Here is a 10,740-nt window from a genome sequence, read left to right as displayed (position 1 = left end):
AGACCACCTGTTTTGGGGGTCCTCATTTTTAGCCATGAATACTTTGTTAGGGGAGAGAAGGACCTCATCCGAAGGGAGAAACTCGATATGACCTGGGTCTATAGACAGGGCCGACAATTCTGAGATTCTAGAGCCAGAGGTGAGGCTCAAAAGAAAAAGTGTCTTTCTTAACAATGCCATATAGTTACAAGATTCATTCAAAGTGTCAGTGGCTAGCTTTAGGATATCGTTCAAGAACCAAGAAACTGCGCTAGGGCGAGTTGATGGTTTCAGTCTGGCACAAGCTCTTGGAATGGAAGAGAAGTATGAATCCGTCAGATCAATGTCAAAACCGACATGGAAGATCTTTTTCAAGGCTGATTTGATCGTGGTAATCGTGTTGGCTGCTAGGCCCGATGCAAAGAGAGTTCTAAAGAATGTCACAGTCAAGTTCATCGTCATTTTCTCAACTTGTGAGTCTTTCAAAAACTTAGCCATTTTTTTGACGGCCGAGTCATATTGACGGAGAGTGGATTCTCTTTTGTCTGATTCCAGGAATAGGGTATTCAGAGGGTCGATGTTTGCACCCTTTTGAGTTGCGAACTTCATGAAGTCCATAAAGTTAGGGCATTCAGAATCCTTGAGGAAGCTAACACATTGCACGTTTGTACTACTTGTGTTAGAACAGGATTGGGTATCCGCCGGGGCGGAGGCCTAGCTCTAGTAACAAGGGGAACCAGTTGCTTTTGGGCCAGTTGGGGGCTATCAGAGCCACTCGGCCCTTGAAAGATCTGAGCTTGTGCAGTACTTTTAGCAGGAGATTTATCGGAGGAAACAGATAAATCGTCTTCCAAGTGTTCCAGTCTATTGACATAGCGTCCATGGCATAAGCCTGAGGGTCCAGGTTGGGGGCTACATAACATTCTAGTTTGCGATTGGATTCCATCGCAAACAGATCCACCTGGAGACCCGGGACCTGAGATAAGATCCATTGGAAGGATTGATTGTCCAGTGACCACTCCGACTCCAACGGGGTCGTCCGGGAAAGTGCGTCTGCCACTACATTCCGAACTCCCGCCAGGTGGACTGCTGATAGATGCCACTTGCATGACGTTGCCATGGAGAATATCGCCAACATAACGTAGTTTATGTGGACTGACCTGGAGCCTCCTCTGTTGATGCAGTGGACTATGACTGCGCTGTCGAGGACCAATCTGATATGGAGATTCCTGGCTGGGTTGAGACGTTTTAGGGTAAGCAAGACTGCCATGGCCTCTAGGACATTTATGTGCATTTGTTGAAATATTGGAGACCATAACCCTTGGACTTTCTTGTGTTGAGAGTAACCTCCCCACCCTGTGAGGGAGGCGTCTGTGTGAACGACGAGTCCCGGGGCAGGATATTGCAAGGGAACTGACTTGGAAAGATTCTTGACCTTCGTCCAAGGCTGCAGACTATTCCTCAGGATTGGGGGAAGGAGAGCTCGCCTGTCTCGACGTTTCTTGGTCGCTCTGAAGCGCCACACTCTGTTTATGTCCTTTAGTTTGGACTTTAGGACAATGTCTGTGACGGAGGCGAACTGTAAGGAACCTAGTATTCTCTCCTGGTTCCTTCTGGATGTCAACTTGTCTCTGAGAAACTGTTTCGTGTTCCTCGCTATTTCCTTCCTTTTGGCTTTGGGCAGGCACAATGTATGGGAATTGAGGTCCCATTGTAGCCCCAGCCACTGAAACTTGGTCTCCGGGACCAGGCGGGATTTCTCGAGGTTGACCTGAAATCCTAGATGTCGAAGGAAGGAGAGGGCCTTGTTCGTCGCCATGTGGCAGTTCCGGACGTTGTTCGACCAGCTCAGCCAATCGTCGAGATAAGCCACTACTTGAATCCCTTGGGTTCGAAGTTCCTGAATCACCGTCTCTGCTAGTTTGGTGAAGATTCTGGGCGCTATGTTGAACCCGAATGGCATCACCTTGAAAGCATAGGCTTGTTTGCCCAGCTTGAAGCCTAGGAAGGGGCGAAAATGCCTTGCTATTGGAACGTGATAGTAGGCATCTGTAAGATCGATGGAGGTGGTGACGGCCCCACGGGGAAGTAGGGTCTGCACCTGCGAGACGGTGAGCATGTGGAATTTTTTGCAAAGAATGAAGGAGTTTTGACGAGACAGGTCCAGGAATACCCTTCTTTTGTCTGAGCCTTTCTTTGGCACGCTGAATAAGCGACCTTGAAATTTTAAGCGATGCATGCTTTGGATTGCGTTCTTTTGCAACAGATCCTTTGTAAATGAACGTAGCTCTTCTGTCGGGAGTTGATAGAAACTGTTTGGTGGAGGGGGTCCCTGTAACCAGCTCCACCCCAGACCTTTGGAGATTATGCTGGAAGCCCAGTTGCTGAACTTCCAATGGTCCCGAAATTTGTATAGTCTCCCTCCTACCTGCAACTTCTCAATGGCTTGATGATGATTTGCCACCTCTGCCTCCCCGGAAAGCCTTGCCTCGGTGGGAACCCCTTCTGCTACCTTGGTTACGAAAGGCACCTCTGGAGCCTCTGTGGCGCTGGTAGCCTTGGAAAGAACCCTGAGATTCGTAAGTGGGGTTGAAGGCGGGGGAGGCAGCAAATGAAGTCGATGCGACTTGTGTCTGAGGGACCAACACAGACTGCTGTTGGGGTTGGCCCTTAGAGGTAGAAGGCTGGGAGCCCTGTGAAACAGGGACAGACTGAACTGTGACAGGTTGCACTACCTGAAGAGGCTGTCTAAACTGTGAGGAGTGGAAGGGCCTCAACCTCTTCCTGCCACGAACTGGAGCACTAAGAGATTCATATTTCCTTTTGGGAACTAGACCCCACCTTACCTTGAGGCTTTGGTTAACTCGAGCTGCCTCGCTGAGAACAGTGTTAACCATATCCTCCGGGAAGAGGTCCGGACCCCAGACCGGGGCTTTGATGAGTCTATTAGGTTCATGGCGAATAGTAGCCTCCGACAATACATGTCGTCGGCAACGGAATCTGGCGTTATGGAAGTCATATGCGTCGATCAATAAGGTCTGCAGAAGTAACTTCGTGAGGACCTTAAAGATAGGTTCCTCGTCGTAAGTGGCAACGGTCATCTCCGATAGAGCAGTAGAAATAATGGATCTATTGAGCCTACACCGGGTCTCAAACTCTATTTTGATTAGGGACTCCGGTAGCTTGGGGAGGCGTTCACTGAACTGCGTCGAAGCACAGTCCGGGCTCAGTTTTCCTACCGAAAAGGTAGATGGGGCGTTCCGCCAGCACTCATGGTCACCAGGGAAGAGAAGGGAAGTCAATTCCGTCTCCCGAAGCTGGGGTAAGGGCTTCTCTTCCTTGGAAGCCTGATAGGCTATTTCCATGATCTTGGTTGTGCATGGAGTAGGGGTATGCTCCTCTATTACAAACATAGTATATGAGTTCTTATGGGGTGTGAGCATTGTGTTCACACAATCCCACTCGTTGAAGGCGCGGACCAAAACAGACTGGGCCTGTTCCTTGGGGAAGATCACAGTCTCCTTAGGGACTTTATCTAGGCGGATTAGAGCCTCATCAGTCAAGCGAGCGAAGCCGGGAAAAGGAAATTGCAGACCCGGCGGGTAGAACTCGAAGTCCTCAATCGGTCGAGTTCCGAAACCTTCAATGGTCAACATGCCATCCGAAAAGGGGCCATGTAGAGCTAACCTCCAGGGGTTACTCTTAGTAAAGGGTGGAAGCTTAAAGGCGTCGGGGATGGCATATTGCTGCTGTTGAGGCAGCCCCGAACGCATGAGACCCTGGACTAGGTTCTCAACATTAGCAACCCTTTCTTGCTGTTATTGAAGAGTCACGATGGCTTGCTGAGTATGTGAGGATAACATCGTCTCGAAGCGAGAAAACAGCTTCTCTGAGAAATCCGCCGGGTTAAATGGTTCCGCCGGAGGGGGAACAGATGCCGAACCGGAGACCGGTCCTTGAGAAGTCGAGGGTACGGCGACGGAGTCTTTGGGGACTCTAGTGGAGGAAGATTTGGACAACCTCGATGATTTCGAAGACTTATGGGTCTTATGCAAAGGCTTGCGGTGAGCCTTAACCTTGGGGATCACAGACCGGACCTTGAGATCAGCACCGGAAGTCCCCGGAAAACCTTGAAAGGAAGATTGGTTCGAAGTAGAAGAGAGTGTCAGGCTGAGGAGAGGAATCTCAATCCGGGACCCACCTGACTCACCTATCTCCCTACCTGTGTCGGGTTCCTCAAGAACCATGGGTTTGACGTCTAGATTGAGGGTTGCGACGTCTTCCGTTATCGTCCCGCTCGTCTCTTCTTGGTCCGGGGCCAAAAGCAGGTACTCAATATTCTCTATGATGGGGTCCGCCAACTCCTTGGGGACCACAGCAGATGTTTTTGCATGTGAATAAAGGAGGGAACGCCACTGTTCCGATAAGATATAAGGTTGCTTATCCTTTACATTTCGGGTGAATCCGGCAATCCAGACCTTGAGGGTTGCTAGAGCTGAAGTCTTAGCAGGCTCGGAGCTCTGAAAGAGAACAGGCTATTAGTGAAGGTAAGGAATTTCATGCCGAAAAGAAAAGAAGGAGGGGACCAGGAGCCTCCGAACACGAGGCCCTAGAGGGCATGCGAGGAGCAAAATAAAATGATGCAATTAAAATGAATTAATTGTGATTAATTATAACACTACTTACCAAGTCTGTAAAGAACGGCTAAGACAAATACACTTACCGATTCAAAGGTTAAAGTGGAAGCTAGCTTGTAGCATACAACACAATTGTCCGGATGCCAAACAGTGAGGTCATCCACCAGGACAGCACAATGGGCCTGAGAGCAACACACGTCGTGGCCGCAGGGTTGGCTAAGGACCGCCGAGCATGCCGTCATGGACAGCGTACTGCCTGTAAAATAAAAGATACATGAGTATCCCGTGAGTAAGCTGGAGGAGGCCGGAGGCACCGGGAGCTTAAAATACACCGCTGTAGCGGAAATAATAAATTTAAGCTTGTATAATAATATAGATAAGAATAAGTCAAACCGTAATCGTGATCATACCGGGGGGGGGGGGGGGCGGGAAGTCGAGATCAGGGGATATATATATATATAGATGTGTATGAATATATAATGAGATTAATACTCGTGGAAAAGGGGTCACGCTGGCTCCGGGGAGACAACTGAGAGAGCCCAGGGCTCATGAAAGCCTATCGGAGAAGGCAGACAGGGGAATCGAGGGTTAAACCCATCGATGCCACAAGGAACAATCGAACTCGACATGGGAATAAACGAAGGCTACGTCCGGAGATCCTGTAAGGAATAATGATGTAAGTGGAGTCCGTGGAGTGCGGAACACCATATGAGGGGGATGGGGAAGGGATCTGTAATGGGTCCGTGAGGTGCGGGACCGGGTGGAGTAGCAGGAATAAAATGTGTATAAATATGAATATACACAACATAAAAACCCAGACCAAGCCGGATCCCACCCGCCTACTGATGGCCAATCGAGACGGCGGGGAGAAACAGCAACGGAAGGGTAGGGGAAATATGAATAATAATCTATAACAAGCCTCACACACGAAAAGGGTCAGCCCGGGACGGAACAAGGTGATATCCAGTGTCAACATCCCCTAGGGGATATGAAACAAAAGCTGATTCCGAGCCTCCATATGAGAGCGAGTGAAGACATCCCTAAGGTGGAGGTGTCTGGGCAGAGGAGGGGGGGGAGTGAGGAGGCTAACGAGAGGAGCAGAAGAACAGGCGTACCAACCTGAACTGAAACCCATGACTAAGATCACGCGGAAAGATGAGGATAATAAACTGATAATAACAATATCACTGATATGGTAATACATGAAAAAAGGGAGGCATGCTGGATGATGACAATAATAAACGTAAAATAACCCGAAGGGACGAAAGGAGAGGCAGGGGAAGACCAAGCTTAACAGCTTGGGAGAGACCGAGCTAGGCAGGGCTCCCAACATAACAAGGTGTCGGTGAGGTGCCGACAACAAACATAAAATAATAACTGCCTCGCGAAAGTCCCAACGAACTAAAATACTAGTAAAATAACGTACAGTATACGCTAATATGATCGCTACTACGAACGTGAAACGTAAAACAAAGTAAAACTAGTAACGCCCGAAGGTGACCAGGCATGCCAACCTAAATGAACAAAATATCGTAATATCATAAACTAGCTGTTAATATAATCACAGATAATACCATAGCATAAAATAACACGGGGTGTGAACCATGGATACCCCAAAAGTTCAGGACGAGAAACAATCAGTATAGAAGACTGATTGCTAAGCGTCAAGAACGAGAGAGAGAGAGAGAGGAGGTAGCCAGCCAGCATATCGGACCCGATGCGGGGTCGCGTAATATAAAACCTGAGATAATTAAATAACCAAGGGCAAGACTACCTCCAAAAACTCAAAACTCATAGATCTGGTACTTAACTTAGGTGGAGTAACAGTAGAATCCAACATCCTGGGATAAATCCTGGGTAAACCAAAGGAAAACACACACCAACTAAAGAATAACAGCGTCCAAGCAGTTGCTATGAAAAGGAGTGACGTCACTAGTGTGGGTGGGCTCGTTCGTAGTAGCGATTGGAGTTGGGTTGTTGAACGGCTCCTCGCTGTTCGGGGATGTTGACAGGAGTTATCTAAACGGTGCGATACCTCTGGTTGTGATTTATCACGCCCCAGTTATTTATACCGACTCCTTATTTCCTTATTAGGTGAGCGAGCTGGGTTCAACCTAGCATTCCTATACAATTTTTTCTCTGGTAAATTCATAGCAGTTATTACCTTAGAAATGATGTAAAAGGAGCATTTCACTGGGCGGCACAAGTCAGAGCCCAGAAAATATCAATGCCAAGCATTGATATTTTTTTTTTTTCTTACTGAAGAAGGACTGCTGTTACCTGTTCGATTCCCTTTTACAAGCAATTTTCTCTGAGAAAGGAATAGATGGCTTGTCCCCACTTCCATGCAGACTTATAGTCGTACTTGTCTCATTAAGGGACTCGACTAGAGCTAGGTCTAGCCTTGTTGGCACTCAAAAAGACAGGTCACATATAGTGGCACGTCTACAGCTACATAGATTTCATTATCTACTTCCTTCACGACTAGATACTCCGCGGTGAGAGTCGAGTGAAGTCTATTTCTTTATTCTTCTCAAGAGTGCCATTCTTATCATGCACTCATAAATTGCCAGCTAAGGAAATTACACTCTTCAGCTCAGGCAACGGAGGACCTTTGTTAGTCTATTGAGCATCTCCTCTAATTGTTGCTCTCCATAGAGTTTGAGCCGATTACCCAGAGGGGGTAATACAGATGTCTACTGGACGGGTAGCTTTAAACTGCAGATTTTCCCCCGATCCGGAAGACAGGTCTTTTCCAGTGTGACACTCGACCGAAAGATAAACGTACCCTATGGGTCTCCCTCAACGTCTCTCACTTACAGCGAGAAACCAAATTACATCCTACTTTGTTCCGGGTACCTCCGACTGGGAACCTTCCGCTTGGTAATCAAGGCTGTAACACGGGTAATTACCTTAGAACACACCTCGAGAAAGGTGGTTACCTAGCCCCAAGGGTATAGCACACTGGGTCAGACACTTGTCATTGTTTTTCTTTTTCACACCAGTGATTATTTTGAGGCCATACCTCAGGAAAACATTGGAGGTCACGAGAGAATACTTTGACGCAGTCATGTGGTTTCTTCATATTTTTGAAGAATTGTGATGGGCAAGAGGGCTCTCGAACTTGGGGAAATTTCTCCCCAAGTTTGAATCTAAATTTCTCTTTCTTTACTTTATTCCTTCTGCTCGGTATTACTTTGACCTTCTAATTTTATCAACTTTCTTTTGCCTTGCTATCCTAACTGTATGAGTATTATTTTCTTACATTTATATATATATATATATATATATATATATATATATATATATATATATATATATATATATATATATATATATATATATATATATATATATTATATATATACAGTATATATGTGCGTGTATATATATATATATATATATATATATATATATATATATATATATATATATATATATATATATATATATATATATATATATATATATATATATATATATATATATATATATGTTCAATTATCTATTTATTTATTTTTATTTTACTTAAATGGTGTGGACATTTCCACATTTGTTATTACTGCCTGCTTAGATGAATGGGAGAAGGGATCACGGTTGGGAGGTATTTGCATTTAAAGCTATATATGAGAGTATTGGATGATCTTAGCCATACCAAAGATGGTTTGGACCTTTTTGGCGGAACTACACTCAACGGTTGGGTCATCGGAATCCCGGGGGGATCCAATCCTTGAGGTGGGACTCTTGGCTTCTGGCTGGATGCCCATCATTTGGGGAGGATGATTCCATATTTCCCTGGTGTCAGTCCTAACAGGTGGGTTTAGCTTACACCTGTGCCTCTATATCAGTTTTGGTGCTATCCTTCGGGTAGGGTATGAAGTGGACCATCTGGGAAGTATATTCTTATGGTGCCGATAGTGGAGAATGCAAATTTCCTTTTCCAATGTGTGATACTTTCTTAAAATTCTCAAGGAGGTAAAAAAAAAAAAAAAAAAAAAAAAGAAAATCCCACCCTTGACTATGGACCCTTCAAACACTGACTCCCCATCCCCTGGGTATGCTGACGACCTCTGATAATTTGAATAGGGAAAATTCTTTTGATGACCTCAGAACGGGAAAGGACCATTCTACTAATATTACAAAATTGTGTAATTTGGGTAACACAAGGAAACTTCGAATCCTTTATGTTACCCAAATTCTAATAGAGACAAACTATGATGATCTACATATATATAAAGGCTTTGAATGCTATGGATGTATAAAAGAAATAAGGATGAAATTTGAAGCTGAAAAATGGGATGCATGGATATCTTACAGTAGTTATGGCGAAGCATTTAGTGCAATAAGCAACTGGAATATTATCAAAATTAATAACATGTCGCGGCTGCTCTCTGTGATAAGGTACCAAAAGATCTGGACGTGTATAGGCCTGCCGATTGGTTGGAAAAAGACGCAGATTTAGTTATGCCCTCCCAGAAGAAGCCAAAACCACCGATGTAGCATATAGCTTGAATCAAAAGGGGTTACAGGGAATTATTTTAAAATGTGCAAATTAATTCAGAAAAAATTAGGAACCATTGCACCAGGTGATATATCTCGTTTTGGAAAAAATAGTTTCCTTATCCATGCCAAATCAAGTTCACAGTCTGTAATACTGTCCAACATGAAAATAAGTAATGATGACATTAAGATAGATGTCAAACCCCACTTAAATTTTAGCTATGGAAGGGGGTTAGTTTTTAACAGAGATCTGTATGAATTTACAGAGGAGGATATACTGGCCATGTGTCCACTAAATGTATGGAAAATTCACAAAGTCCCAGGTACATCAATGATAATCCTTACGTTCCAGGATACTGATGTACCATTCCATATTGCTATTGACAACGAAATAATTAAAGTATGACCATTCAAGCAGAAGCCACTGCAGTGTTTTAATTGTTTTAAATTTGGACACCCATCTAAGGTTTGCAAAAATGAGAAAATATGTGGTGTTTGATCCAAATCATGGAGAATGTGCACTTGGAGAGAGGTGTTTAAATTACAACTTGAGTCATAAATCCACAGACAAGAGCTGCGAGTGGTATAAGTTGGAAGAAGCTTCCCTTAACAAATCTAGTTTGGAACATATAAGTGTGGGACATGCCAAAAGACTATCAAATAAATCAAATAGGTATGCTAAGGCATTAAAATCAAACCCACCTAGTACTGCCAATAACTCTAGAAAAAGAAATATACCATCTGACAAAATGTCAAATGATGAGGTAAGCATATTACCTCCTGAGGTTTTACCACGGCGTGTTAACAATAAGGCATTGCCCATATCTGTAACACCCTCGTCCCCCATTACAAAAACTAGTACAAACCTCTCACTGGCCATGTCCTTGCCTGATTTGATGGAGGTTCCACCTAAGACCAACTTACCTGATGCACCTGTAGTGGGAAAGGGGAAAAACCTAGAATCCCACCATCTATTAATTGTAAAAGAGAGAGACCTCCATCTGTCTCTCCACCCTCCATTAGAAACATTAAGGTTATGACATTAAATAAATTTGATGTTTTGTCTGTTGATGTTTCTAGTGAATCAGAAGATAAACTGAATAAATCAGAAATTCAAGTTGAGGTCCACCATCCGCCTCAACAAATAGATCAAAAGGATACAAAGAAAAACACATATGTGAAACCCAACATAACAAGACCATCTCTGAAGAAACCTACAGGTAATAATGTTAGATTCAAAACTGCTAATAGGAAGACCTCATCCAAGATGTCTTCCAGAAGTAATCCTTAGTTTTCTCCTCCTTTTTGCAATGGAATTGTCAGGGTTTAAGGGCCAAATATGAAGAACTTAAGCTCCTAATTCATGAACATTCCCCCATAATATTATGTCTACAGGAAAGTAAGCTTCATGCTAACACTCCTAGTCCTCGAGAGTATGTTAGCTATAGAACACCATATAATCAACAAGCAGGGAACCATGGCGGAAGTCTCGGGTACATTCGTCGAGATGTTCCCCAAATACCTATTTCTATTCGAACACCCCTGCAGGCAGTGGTTGTACAAATTGATATATGGAGAAAATATACAATATGCTCTCTGTGCTTACCTCCAAATGATAATAATT

At 44.3% G+C, this 10,740-nt stretch overlaps 1 pseudogene; it reads right to left on the bottom strand.

Annotated features, from left to right (window-relative positions):
- Positions 1 to 584: 584 nt before the first annotated feature.
- LOC137645347 (uncharacterized) lies at positions 585 to 9,996 on the bottom strand (annotated as a pseudogene).
- Between the last annotated feature and the right edge of the window lie 744 nt (positions 9,997 to 10,740).

Source organism: Palaemon carinicauda, chromosome 8 (genome assembly GCF_036898095.1).
Source record: "Palaemon carinicauda isolate YSFRI2023 chromosome 8, ASM3689809v2, whole genome shotgun sequence".
Classification (NCBI taxonomy): domain Eukaryota; kingdom Metazoa; phylum Arthropoda; class Malacostraca; order Decapoda; family Palaemonidae; genus Palaemon; species Palaemon carinicauda.
Note: the sequence above shows the minus strand (reverse complement) of the source record. Positions and strands in the feature narration are given on the sequence as shown.